We start from the raw sequence: 14,214 nt of genomic DNA on the forward strand, positions 1-14,214 counted from the left end.
GCTCTCTGAGAGCCAACAGAAGAAAGTGAGGGTAGCCTGATGTCCCACGTCTACCTGTGGTCTCTGAAGGCAGGAAACTGGGGCCGGCAGATCCAGGCCTTGTTATGCTTGGCCGCGCCGGTCCTCACTCAGGCTCTTCCTCAGTTTGACTCCTGGGAAGACCTATATTTCTCCCTCTCTTCACCTATTACCATCCCCACTTCTCTGTCACCCTGGGAGGAGTTAAGGGTTGCCTCTGCTCGGCCTGACATCTCTCCAGGCGTCTCCCAGGACTGACAGCAGGGGAGAGATGATGTGCTGCCCCCATTGTTATGGTTTTCATGCTCCACTCCAGCCTTAGGTCCTCACGCCAACTCCTAGCACAACCTGGAAATTTCCCCTGTGCTGAGTCACCAGCCTCGGAGCAAAGTCCTCACCACCCTGAGTCCCCAGAAGCAGAAGTCAGAGTAGGCCACGTGCAGCCACAGCTATTTCTGAGGGGCTTCTGAGGACTAACACAGAGGGCAAGATTCCCCGGGCTCCGCTCTTCTGGGGTTTGTGACCTCAATAGTCCTCACTCTGTCAGGATCTGGGACTCTTCCGTCTACCGACCTGAGTCCTCCCGAGCCGGAGGCAAGTGGGTGACACATGGAACCACCCCTGCCTGGGGCTTCCCCGGGCCGAAAGGGTGGTGGGGCTATGCGTTTGTTCCTCTCTCTTTTCGGTTGTGCGTTCCCCTTGGTCCTCACTCGGAGTCCTTACGCTGGCTCTTCCCGTGACCTAGAGAGGCCTGTGCTCTCATACTACAGCCTTTACTTCCCCGAGACCACCTAGGAGGATGTGAGGGTTGCCTCACGTGGGCATGACTGCCTGTGGTCACTCCTGGCCGACAGTAAGGGAGGGATTCTGTGGCGTCCCCGCTTTTATGACTTGGGTGGTTCCCTCAGTCCTCATGGTCCTCTGCTCGACTCTTGGCATGACCTGGAATTCCTCCCTGTGCTCCCCTGAGGCTGGCCCCTGGGACCAAGTGCCTCATCTACCTGAGACGCTCTAAAAGGAAAGGCGTGGGGCGCACCATGCCAACATTCCTGGATTTGCCAAGGGGAGGTATCCGGTGGCAGGGCTCTGCTCTAGGTGGAGTCCCTTTATCCTCATTTAGAGTCACTAGATTTCCAGTCTCTACTGAGTGAGGCTGTTCCCCATAGACCAAGGCCCTCGCCTCCCCGAGACCACCCCCAGTGGAAAGAGGGGGCAGGTCAGCCAGAAAGCTTTGTCCTGGGCCTCCTGGGGCTGACCTCAGGGGCGGGACTCTGCATTCTCCTCTGTTCTGGAGTGAGTGGTCCTCTTGCTCCTCATTCAGGGTCCTCATCGTGATGCCTGACCAGACCCAGGACTCCAGCCTCCACTCCCCTGAAGCTGTGCTCCTCAGCACAAAGGCATTACCTTCTTGGGAATTCTGAATTGGAAGTCAGGATGAACCAGATCTGTCCAAAGCTGTTGGGGTCTTCTGAGGAGCAGGACTTTACAAGGCCCCACTCTTCTGGAGTCAGTGGCCCCTCAGTCCTAACTCAGGTTTCTTACCTTGACTTCAGGTAGCATATGGGACTCCACCCTCCCTACTGTCTGTCTGCCAGCCTCAGGCCAAGGCTTTCACCTTCCTGAGACACCAGAAGGGGAGATAAGAGACCTATTCCCTGGCTACCCCTGCCGGGGGCCTCTGTGTGGTCCCCTTTGTTATGGGGAGTCCACTCATCGGCACCCAGTGTCCTCACCCTGAAGCAAATTAAGGCCTGCTAGGATCTCCTACTTGGGCAGAATTGGAGATGCTGCCACAAGACCAAGGAACTCACCTCCCTGAGAACCTCTCCACCCTTCCCCCGGAGGAAAAGAAGGGGTACCTTCAGACAGGCAGCTCTGCGCATGGCCACACAAGGGAGAAAGCAGGGTAGACTTTGTGGGGCCCCCTTCTGTTCTAAGGTCCTCACCTTGAGTAACTATCAGAGGCTGGGACTCCTCCCTCCACTGACCTGAGGACACAGCTCTTAAACCAAGGCTTTTATGTCCCTGAGAAACTTGAAGAGTAAATGAGGAGATGCTGATCTTTTTGGGGTATCTGACATTGCATATGTAGAAGACCCCATTGTCACCAAAAATTTTTCTTTTTATTCATACCATTCACTTATGCAGCATTATTGTTACTGTATTCCAAAACAGTGCTTTGGGAACAGGGCCCCTTTTATCCCATGAGATACATTTTGGAGTGGTGAGAAGAAAAATGAATTAAAAGACGTAAGGTCTGGCTTAGGCTGGGAGGAGTGGAAGAGTGTAGGCTCTAGACTATTCCAGACCAGGGGACTAGACCCAGCAAGGTCACTTAATCAGTCTTGTGAACTTGAGACACCTGCAAGTTATTCACCTGTAAAGGGAGTCTGCTAAATCCTATCCTGCGTGAATGTTGGAATGTTATGTACTACATGTAAAGCAGTGGCATACTCATTAAGCAATATTGGGTTTTTGATGAATGGCAGTTATGATATGATTATTATGAACCCCAAAGTACCACCCTCCCATCAGAGTTTATTTTTAATCCAGTAGGTAGCAGAGAATATGCAGTGCACTAGGGCAAAAGAAACAAATACTCACAAATGAGCTAAATCAAAGTATCTTTTATTTCTACCAAAAGAAAGTTTAAACGAAGTAAGGCAAACCACGAGTTAAATGGCTTTTACTCTCTGTTTTCTCCATTTTTTGTTCCTAAATATTTTCTGTGGTCGCCTTTCACATTTCCATGAAAATCTCTATTGCAGTGCCATGTTTTCTACTTCTGGATCATACAGAAAATATAGATGGTTCGTGAATTTCTTTTACATATACCAAAACTGTAACTTTAGAACTCTTTAAACAGCAATAAATATGCAAGGAATGTCATTCACGAATTCCTATTCTTAAGAAAACACACTATTAGAAGAAAAAAACATTTGAAAAAACCTAAATCAATCAATAATATATAGAAGTTACTAGTTTAAAACAGGAAGATAAATAAGATCTGTACTTTGTTCCCTTCACCCCTACTACTCTGCACTATTTAGGAGCCTGACTGCTCCCTGCCAAAACAAAGTAAGCAAAGTGTCCACGGCCTCCCCCCCTACATCTGGGGCAGCTGTGGATCTTGGCTATGAAAGGGCCTCTGCCCGCAGCAGCAGCTGCAGCCCTGGCCGCGACTCTCAATCTTGCTCTCTCTTCCTCATCTTTCAGAGCCGCCTCATAGAGACCTGGTAAGGCACTGGGGATGGTACCAATGATCTTGGCCACAAACTCCAGCACTTTCATCTTGCTGGTTTCATGGTGGGCTCTCGGGCCCCACAGGAACTCATAGCGCGGAGGATCGCTGCCGGGCACCTGGCAGTAGGCCAGGTACTTCTGCTGCAAGAAATCTTTGCGGATGAACCTCGTGGGCTCCCCAAAGATCAAGTGCCTCCTCCCAGCATAGAAACCCAACGCATTGAGGAATTCCCAGAACTCCTCCTCGGTGGCACGGTTGCCCTTCGTGAAGATCATGCCCAGGAGAACCATCAGGAGACCGGACTTGGGCAGCCCCGACTCATCACTCGGACTTCCCTCGCTGGGGAGGGCCATCTTGCTGATGAGGGCGTAGGAGTGATTGCTGGGGTCGACTTCCTTCAGCTCGAGGCCAAAGACCACCTCTATGATCGCAGAGGCTCTCCTGAGGATCTCAGGGAAGTGATTCCTGTACTTCCTGCTGAGAGTCTTCAGCAGTGCTGCCTGCAGGATGGGCTCCTTCGTCTTGTACTTCTCTAGCAGGAACCGCACGAATATTCTGGACTTCCTGGTCAGAGGATCTCTGCGACTGCTGCGAATGGAAGGTGCTGCCGGGGAGGTACCTGCACTTCTCTCATCTTGGCTCTGGGCACCTGCTTCAGATCCTGGGCATGAAACCTCTGCATCACGAGAGCTCGTGGCTGGGGCTCCCTGAGGCTCCTGGTGAGTGCCAGCAACAGGGGAGCTCGGGGGAGTACCCCAAGACACAGAAGCGGGGGAGGGGGGCGACTCTTGTATCTCTTCCGCTGCCTCCTCAGTGGCCTGAGCACCCTTGAGACTCTGAGTCTCCCCCCGGGCCTGGTGGCGTTTCTCGCGGGCACGGCGCTTGCTCTTCTGGCCCCGAGGCATGATGACACAGGTCAGGGCCAGCAGGCGGGAGCGTGGGCAGGAAGGCAGGCAACGAGGGCACCTGGGGGAGGGACAAGGAGATGCTGTGAGCACCTTCAGCGGGGAGATTCCTCCCTGGCTTTAACCAAGGCCGCCTCTGCAGGGTCCTGGAGGGCACTGCTCGAGGACCCACAGGGCTCCTGTTCTCGTGCTCAGCCTGTCCCCTGAGACCCCTGTGGAGGACGGTAGAGTGAGCCTTGGGGCACAGCCAGCCAGTCCTGCCTGGGCGGTACGGGGGTGACAGTGGGGGCTGGCAGGAGAGGTAGGTCCCCTCGGTTCCCATTCAGAGTCAGGATGACAGTTGGTGGCAAGACCCCCACCCCCACCCCCTCCGCTGCTCTGAAGTTGACACCACCATCTTCCACGACACCCAGGAGGAGGAAAGGAGGGAGCGTTCAGCCCACCACCGAAGGGTCCTGGGACCCTCCGTTCTGCTGCCTGGTGGCTGCCCCTTCAGAACAAAGCTCTAACCTCCCTCGGACCTGGCAGAGGAAATTACGGGCAGTCTCAGCCTGACAGTCCTTTCTTGGGAGTCTAAGGGTTGACAGGAGGGGACGGGCCATATTCTCTCTTGTCCCTTCTCTTCGGGGTGGGTGACTCCCTCAGTCCTCACTCGGGGTCCTCCCTGGACGGCCGGTGCAGCCTGGAGCTCCTCTCTTGCCCCGAGGGCCATCTGCTCGCACCAGTGCCGGCACCTCCTTGAGTCTCATTCGGAGGCGGGGAGGGTGACCACGCGGCCGCACGTGGCAGAGTTTTACCAGGCCTGCAGCGTGCGGCAGACAGGGCGAGGCCCTGTGGCTGGCGGCCCCACTGGCCCTCACTCAAGGGCTTGGGCTGACTCTTGGGAGTGCTTAGGACGCGCCTTCTGCTGGCCTGCACCTCCCCTCTCAGACAGCAGCCCTCCCTCCTCCGTGTGTGGCCAGAAGGAAGCGGCTGACAACAGGGGAGGGGTTCTGAGGTGCCCTTGCGACGGGGAGGACGGTCCTCGCCCTGACTCCTCCCGTGCCCTGGAAATCCTCCCTCTGCTGACCTGCGGCCAGCCCCTCAGGACAAGCCCCCCTCCCCCCTGGGCCTCCCGCGTCTGTCCGTCCGTCCGCGTTCGCACTGAGGGAGCCCCTCAGTCTTTAGACCTGCCCGGAGGCTCCCAGGCCGACGTCAGGGGCGGGGTCCGCGTGGCCGCCATTCTGGGATGCGGAGCCCTGCGGTCCCCACGAGGGTCCCGTCCTTCACTCCACAGGGACTGGGGCGCTCCCTGTACTGAGCTGAGCCAGGGTCCACCAGCCTCAGAGCGAGGCCTTCCTTGCCCGAGACCCCGCTGGGGAAGCGGATGGACTTTGGGCCTAACAGCCAGGCCCGAGCCTCTGGGGCCGAGAGCAGGGGCGGGGTGGGCGGGGCCTGTGTGGCCGCCTCTTTTCGGAGGGAATGCGGATTGGGGGTGTCGGGGGCGTGTCCCCGCACTTCTTACTGGGGTCACCTCACACCTTGACACCTGACGAGATGTGGCACTCCTCCCGTGTCTCACCCTCGCCGGACGTCAGCTCTCAAAAATGGCGCGGCCCCACAGCGCGGTTACGAGGAAGTCACATCCGGTCATGCGCATCTGGGCTCCAGGAGGACAGCACGGGCGCGCTGGGGCCGGGGCGGGGCGCGCTGGGGCCGGGGCGGGGTGGGCTGCGGCCGGGGCGGGGCAGGACAGGACGGCAGGTGGGGGGTGGTTCCGGGGGAGCTTCCCGCAGGCCTGGCACGAGGGCCTTCCATTGACTCTTGGCAGGTCCTGGGACATTTCCCTCTGCTGAGCTGAGTCAGCAGGCGTCACACCTTGGCTCTCATTTCTGTCGGCGCCCTCAGCCGGAAGTATCTGGGGCCCTGAGCCTCACAGCCATGCCTGGGTCCCCCGAGACTGACAGTGAGGGCTCTTTGGGGCCCCCTCTTCTGTGGTGGATGCTGCTCTCAGTCCTCTCTCAGTGTCTTCTCTTGACTCCCTGTAGGTGCTGGGCTACCTCCCGTCTGCTGACCTGAGGCCAAGGCCTCACATCAAAGACATCAGCTCCCTGAGACTGCTGGTGTGAAGTGCAGGCACATCTCATCTGGACTCTTCTGCCTGGAGCCTCCCAGAGATGGCTGCTGCAGGTAAGATGAGCTGAGGGGAAAGGAGGCGAGACTCTTCTGTGGTTTGGAGCCCGTCAGGTCTCACTCAAGGTCCTCACATTGACTGCTGGCGGGGCCTGCGATTCCTTCCTTCTCTGGTATGAATCCATCCCTGTCCCCAGCCATGCCCCACAGAATCCCAGAGGAGTTAGTGAAGGGGCGCCTTAGCCTGACAGTTCCCACTGTGGTCTCTCTTTGTTGACAGCAGGGGCATTGCCCAAAAGTTCAGAAATGAATTTCTGTCCTTTTGTACAACTACTGTGTTACTTGCTTTTCTCTTTTAGTCCGTGTGCGATGGTCTATTAAGATGATCACTTAAAAAGGCCAGTTGTCATGCACTAAGAAAGTTTCAGATGGTTATTTCACAGCCTGTGGACCATACTGCCACATCCAGCCCAATCTTTGGTGTCCCACACTCGTGGCATGCGGGCTTTGCAATGCTGCCTCAGATTCCTTCAGTGAAGCAGTAGAGATTCATGGTTCCAGAGCACAGTGGAAGAATCAAGGGCTCAAGTTTAAAGGCTTTTCTTTAATCAATCCTGTCGTCTGCCTCTCTTGCAGGCTACAGACCTGTCTCGAATTCAGGGTATCCCCCTACCTGCCCACACTCAGGTTCTAGTTCAGTGGAGACTTATTGTCCCTCAGGGATTATTTAGTTTTGTGTTTTTGCGTTTGTTAATGTTTTTTCTTTATTCCTTCTGTAATGTTTCCATGGTTGATTTTGGGTACAGGAAAGACTAGCCCATGTTTCACTGTCATCAGCTGCTATGGATAAGGTACTACATCTGTGAATAAATTAAGGAAAATCGATATTCTTACAATATCTGTGCCTGATGAATACACATAACATACTATTCTGGTTGAGACTTCTTTTTCCTAAGTCAATCAGGAAATTCTTATTGTTGCCTCCATATAGATTATATACATTTTTGTATGGTTTCTTTTTAGGTATGTTTTTTATATTGTTGCTTTTGTTTATGGTGTATTTTCTTTTTTGTGTGTTTTTTAAAACAACTTTATTGGAGTATAATTGCTTTACAATAGTGTGTTAGTTTCTGCTTTACAACAAAATGAATCAGTTATATATATACATATGTTCCCATATCTCTTCTCTCTTGCGTCTCCCTCCCTCCCACCCTCCCTATCCCACCACTCTAGGTGGTCACAAAGCACCGAGCTGATCTCCCTGTGCTTTGCGGCTGCTTCCCACTAGCTATCTCTTTTACGTTTAGTACTGTATATATGTCCATGCCACTCTTACACTTTGTCCGAGCTTACCCTTCCCACTCCCCGTATCTTCAAGTCCGTTCTCTAGTAGGTCTGCGTCTTTATTCCTGTCTTACCCCTAGGTTATTCATGACATTTGTTTCTCTTAAATTCGATATATATGTGTTAGCATACGGTATTTGTCTTTCTCTTTCTGACTTACTTCACTCTATATGACAGACTCTAGGTCCATCCACGTTACTACAAATAACTCAATTTCCTTTCTTTTTATGGCTGAGTAATATTCCATTGTATATATGTGCCATGTCTTCTTTATCCATTCATCCGATGATGGGCACTTAGGTTGTTTCCATCTCTGGGCTATTGTAAATAGAGCTGCAATGAACCTTTTGGTACATGACTCTTTGAATTATGGTTTTCTCAGGGTATATGCCCAGTAGTAGGATTGCTGGGTCGTATGGTAGTTCTATTTTTAGATATTTAAGGAACGTCCATACTGTTCTCCATAGTGGCTGTATCAATTTACATTCCCACCAACAGCGCAAGAGGGTTCCCTTTTCCTCCACACCCTCTCCAGCATTTACTGTTTGTAGACTTTTTGATGATGGCCATTCTGACCAGTGTGAGATGATATTGCATTGTAGTTTTGATTTGCATTTCTCTAATGATTAATGATGTTGAGCGTTCTTTCATGTGTCTGTTGGCAATCTATATGTCTTCTTTGGAGCCATGTCTGTTTATGTCTTCTGCCCATGTTTGGATTGGGTTGTTTGTTTTTTTCATTTTGAGCTGCATTAGTTGCTTGTATGTTTTGGAGATTAATCCTTTGTCAGTGCCTTCATTTGCAAATATTTTCTCCCATTCTGAGGGCTGTCTTTTGGTCTTGTTTATGGTTTCCTTTGCTGTGCAAAAGCTCTGAAGTTCCATTAGGTCCCATTTGTTTATTTTTGTTTTTATGTCCATTTCTCTAGGAGGTGGGTCAAAAAGGGTCTTGCTGTGATTTATGTCATAGAGTGTTCTGCCTATGTTTTCCTGTAAGTGTTTGATGGTGTGTGGCCTTACATTTAGGTGTTTAATCCGTTTTGAGTTTATTTTTGTGTGTGGTGTTAGGGAGTGTTCTGATTTCATTCTTTTACATGTAGCTGTCCAGTTTTCCCAGCACCACTTACTGAAGAGGCTGTCTTTTCTCCACTGTATATTCTTGCCTCCTTTATCAAAGATAAGGTGACCATATGTGCGTGAGTTTATCTCTGGACTTTCTATCCTGTTTCATTGATCAATATTTGTGTTTCTGTGCCAGTACCATACTATCTTGATCACTGTAGCTTTGTTGTATAGTCTAATGTCAGGGAGCCTGATTCCTCCAGCTCCGTTTTTCTTTCTCAAGATTACTTTGGCTCTTCAGGGTCTTTTGTGTTTCCATACAAATTGTGAAATTTTTTGTTCTAGTTCTGTGAAAAATGCCAGTGGTAGTTTGATAGGGATTGTATTGCATCTGTAGATTGCTTTGGGGAGTAGAGTCATTTTCACAATGTTGATTCTTCCGGTCCTAGAACATGGTATATCTCTCCATCTATTTGTATCATCTTTAATTTCTTTCATCAGTGTCTTATAATTTTCTACCTACAGGTCTTTTGTCTCCTTAGGTAGGTTTATTTCTAGATATTTCATTCTTTTTGTTGCAGTGGTGAATGGGAGTGTTTTCTTAACTTCACTTTCAGATTTTTCATCATTAGAGTATAGGAATGCAAGAGATTTCTGTGCATTAATTTTGTATCCTGCTGCTTTACCAAATTCATTGATTAGCTCTAGTAGTTCTCTGGTAGCATCTTTAAGATTCCCTATGTAGAGTATCATGTCATCTGCAAACAGTGACAGCTTTACTTCTTCTTTTCCAATTTGGATTCCTTTTATTTCTTTTTCTTCTCTGATTGCTGTGGCTAAAACTTTGAAAACTATGTTGAATAGTAGTGGTGCGAGTGGGCAACGTTGTCTTGTTCCTGATCTTAGTGGAAATGGTTTCAGTTTTTCACCATTGAGGACGATGTTGGCTGTGGGTTTGCCATATATCGCCTTCATTTTGTTGAGGAAAGTTCCCTCTATGCCTACTTTATGGACTTTTTTTTTTTATCATAAATGGGTGTTGAATTTTGTCGAAAGCTTTCTCTGCATCTATTGAGATGATCATATGGTTTTTCTCCTTCCATTTGTTAATACGGTGTGTCACGTTGATTGATTTGCGTATATTGAAGAGTCCTTGCATTCCTGGGGTAAACCCCACTGTATCATGGTGTATGATCCTTTTAATGTGCTGCTGGACTCTGTTTGCTAGTATTTTTTTGAGGAGTTTTGCATCTGTGTTCATCGGTGATATTGGCCTGCAGTTTTCTTTCTTTGTGACATCTTTGTCTGGTTTTGGTATCAGAGTGATGGTGGCCTCGTAGAATGAGTTTGGGAGTGTTCCTCCCTCTGCTGTATTTTTGAAGAGTTTGAGAAGGATAGGTGTTAGCTCTTCTCGAAATGTTTGATAGAATTCGCCTGTGAAACCATCTGGCCCTTTGCTTTTGTTTCTTGGAAGATTTTTTTTTTTTTTTTTTTTTTTTTTTTTTGCAATACGCGGGCCTCTCACTGTTGTGGCCTCTCCCATTGCGGAGCCCAGGCTCCGGACTTGCAGGTTCAGCAGCCGTGGCTCCCGAGCCCAGCTGCTCCGCGGCATGTGGGATCTTCCCGGACCAGGGCATGAACCCACATCCACTGCATTGGCAGGAGGACTACCAACCACTGCGCCAGCGGGGAAGCCCCTGTTGGAAGATTTTTAATCACAGTTCCTGTTTCAGTGTTTGTGATAGGTCTGTGCATATTTTCCATTTCTTCCTGGTTCAGTCTCGCAAGGTTGTGCGTTTCTAAGAATTTGTCCATTTCTTCCAGGTTGTCCATTTTATTGGCATAGAGTTACTTGTAGTAATCTCTTACGATCCTTTGTATTTCTGCAGTGTCAGTTGTTACCCTTTTTCATTTCTAATTTTATTGGTTTGAGTCTTCTCACATTTTTTCTTGGTAAGTCTGGCTAATGGTTTATCAATTTTGTTTACCTTCTCAAAGAGCCTGCTTTTAATTTTATTGATATTTGCTATCATTTCTTTCATTTCTTTTTGATTTACTTCTGATCTGATCTTTATGATTTCTTTCCTTCTGCTAACTTTGGGCTTTTTTTGTTTTCTTTCTCTAATTGCTTTAGGTGTAAGATTAGGTTGTTTATTTGAGATTTCTCTTGTTTCTTGAGGTAGGATTTTATTGCTGCAAACTTCCCTCTTAGAACTGCTTTTGCTGCATCTCATAGGTTTTGGGTTGTCGTGTTTCATTGTCATTTGTGTCTAGGTAATTTTTATTTCCTCTTTGCTTTCTCCAGTGAGCTCTTGGTTATTAAGTATTGTGTTGTTTAGCCTCCATGTGTTTGTATTCCTTACGTAGTTTTTTCCTGTAATTGATGCCTAATCTCATAGCGTTGTGGTCGGGAAAGATACTTGACACGATTTCAATTTTCTTAAATTTACCAAGGCTTGATTTGTACCCAAGATATGATCTATCCTGGAGAATGTTCCATGAGCACTTGAGAAGAATGTGTATTCTGTTGCTTTTGGATGGAATGTCCTATAAATATCAATTAAGTCCATCGTGTTTAATGTATCATTTAAAGCTTGTGTTTCCTTATTTATTTTCATTTTGGATGATCTGTCCATTGGTGAAAGTGAGGTGTTAAAGTCTCCTGCTATGATTGTGTTACTGTCGATTTCCCCTTTTATGGCTGTTAGTATTTGCCTTATGTATTGAGGTGCTCCTATGTTGGATGCATAAATATTTACAATTGTTATATGTTCTTCTTGGATCGATCGCTTGATCATTATGTAGTGTCCTTCTTTATCTCTTGTAATAGTCTTTGTTTTAAAGTCTATTTTGTCTTGTATGTGAATTGCTACTCCAGCTTTCTTTTGATTTCCATTTGCATGAAATATCTTTTTCCGTCCCCTCACTTTCAGTCTGTATGTGTCCCTAGGGCTGAAGTGGGTCTCTTGTAGACAGCATATATACAGGTCTTTTTTTTTGTATCCATTCAGCCAGTCTGTGTCTTTTGGTTCAAGCATTTAATCCATTTACATTTAAGGTAATTATCGATATGTACGTTCCTATTACCATTTTCTTAATTGTTTTGAGTTTATTATTGTAGGTCGTTTTCTTCTCTTGTGTGTCCTGCCTAGAGGAGTTCCTGTAGCATTTGTTGTAAAGCTAGTTTGGTGGTGCTGAATTCTCTTAGCTTTTGCTTGTCTGTCAAGCTATTAATTTCTCCGTCAAATCTGAATAAGATCCTTGGTGGGTAGAGTAATCTTGGTTGTAGGTTTTTCTCCTTCATCACTTTAAATATGTCCTGCCACTCCCTTGTGGCTTGCAGAGTTTCTGCTGAAAGATCAGCTCTTAACCTTATAGGGATTCCCTTATGTGTTACTTGTTGTTTTTTCCTTGCTGCTTTTAATATTTGTTCTTTGTATTTAATTTTTGATAGTTTAATTAATATGTGTCTTGGCATGTTTCTCCTTGGATTTATCCTGTATGGGACTCTCTGTGCTTCCTGGACTTGATTAACTATTTGCTTTCCCATATTAGGGAAGTTTTCAACTGTAATCTCTTCCAATATTTACTCAGTCCCTTTCTTTTTCTCTTCTTCTGGGACCCCTATAATTCGAATGTTGGTGTGTTTAATGTTGTCTCAGAAGTCTCTGAGGCTGTCCTCAATTCTTTTCATTCTTTTTTCTTTATTCTGCTCTGCAGTAGTTATTTCCACTATTTTATCTTCCAGGTCATTTATCCGTTCTTCTGCCTCAGTTATTCTGCTATTGATCCCTTCTAGAGAATTTTTAATTTCCTTTATTGTGTTGTTCATCATTGTTTGTTTGCTCTTTAGGTCCACTAGGTCCTTGTTAAACATTTCTTGTATTTTCTCCATTCCATTTCCAAGATTTTGGATCATCTTTACTATCATTATTCTGAATTCTGTTTCAGGTAGACTGCCTATTTCCTCTTCACTTGTTAGGTCTGGTGGGTTTTTGCCTTGCTCCTTCATCTGCTGTGTGTTTCTCTGTCTTCTCATTTTGCTTATCTTACTGTGTTTGGGGTCTCCTCTTCGCAGGCTGCAGGTTCGTAGTTCCCGCTGTTTTTGGTGTCTGTCCCCAGTGGCTAAGGTTGGTTCAGTGGGTTGTGTAGGCTTCCTGGTGGAGGGGACTAGTGCCTGTGTTCTGGTGGATGAGGCTGGATCTTGTCTTTCTGGTGGGCAGGTCCACGTCTGGTGGTGTGTTTTGGGGTGTCTGTGGCCTTATTATGATTTTCGGCAGCCTCTGTGCTAATGGGCGGGGTTGTGTTCCTGTCTTGCTAGTTGTTTGGCATGGGGTGTCCAGCACTGTAGCTTGCTGGCCGTCGAGTGGAGCCCGGTCTTGGCATTGAGATGGAGATTTCTGGGAGATTTTCGCCGTTTGATATTACGTGGAGCTGGGAGGTCTCTTGTGGACCAGTGTCCTGAACTTGGCTCTCCCTCCTCAGAGGCACAGCCCTGACACCTGGCTGGAGCACCAAGAGCCTGTCCTCCACACGGCTCAGAATAAAAGGGAGAAAAGAAAGAAAGAGAGAAAGAGAAGATAAAGTAATATAAAATAAACTTATTAAAATAAAAAATAATTATGAAGAAAAGAATATTTTTTAAGTAATAAAAAAAACAGAACCCTACGACTCATGGTAAAAGCAAAACTATATAGACAGAATCACACAGAGAAGCATACACACACACACTCACAAAAAAGAGAAAAAGGGAAAAAAATATATATATATCGTTGCTTCCAAAGTCCCCCTCCTCAATTTGGGATGATTTGTTGTCTATTCAGGTATTCCAGATACGCAGGGTACATCACGTTGATTGTGGAGATTTAATCCGCTGCTCCTGAGGCTGTTGGGAAAAATTTCCCTTTCTCTTCTTTGTTTGCACAGCGCCTGGGGTTCAGCTTTGGACTTGGCCCCGCCTCTGCGTGTAGGTCGCAGGAGGGCGTCTGTTCTTCGCTCAGACAGGACGGGGTTAAAGGAGCCGGTGATTCGGGGGCTCTGGCTCACTCAGGCCGGGCAGAGGGAGGGGCACGGGGTGCGGGGCGAGCCTGCGGCGGCAGAGGCCGGTGTGACGTTGCACCAGTCTGAGGCGTGCCGTGCGTTCTCCTGGGGTTGTTGTCCCTGGATCCCGGGACCCTGGCAGTGGCGGGCTGCACAGTCTCCCCGGAAGGGGGGTGTGGATAGGACCTGTGCTCGCACACAGGCTTCTTGGTGGCGGCAGCAGCAGCCTTAGCGTCTCATGCCCGTCTCTGGGGTCCGAGCTTTTAGCCGCGGCTCGCGCCCGTTTCTGGAGCTCCTTTAAGCAGCGCTCTTAATCCCCTCTCCTCGCGCACCAGGAAACAAAGAGGGAAGAAAAAGTCTCTTGCCTCTTCGGCAGGTCCAGACTTTTCCCCAGACTCCCTCCCGGCTAGCCGTGGTGCACTAATCCCTTGCAGGCTGTGTTCACTCCGCCAACCCCAGTCCTCTCCCTGGGATCCGACCTCCGAAGCC

General features: G+C 48.4%; 1 pseudogene; it reads right to left on the reverse strand.

Moving 5' to 3' along the window:
• Positions 1 to 3,060: 3,060 nt before the first annotated feature.
• LOC132418334 (melanoma-associated antigen B4-like) lies at positions 3,061 to 4,489 on the reverse strand (annotated as a pseudogene).
• Between the last annotated feature and the right edge of the window lie 9,725 nt (positions 4,490 to 14,214).

The sequence above is a fragment of the Delphinus delphis genome, chromosome X (genome assembly GCF_949987515.2).
Source record: "Delphinus delphis chromosome X, mDelDel1.2, whole genome shotgun sequence".
Taxonomy (NCBI): domain Eukaryota; kingdom Metazoa; phylum Chordata; class Mammalia; order Artiodactyla; family Delphinidae; genus Delphinus; species Delphinus delphis.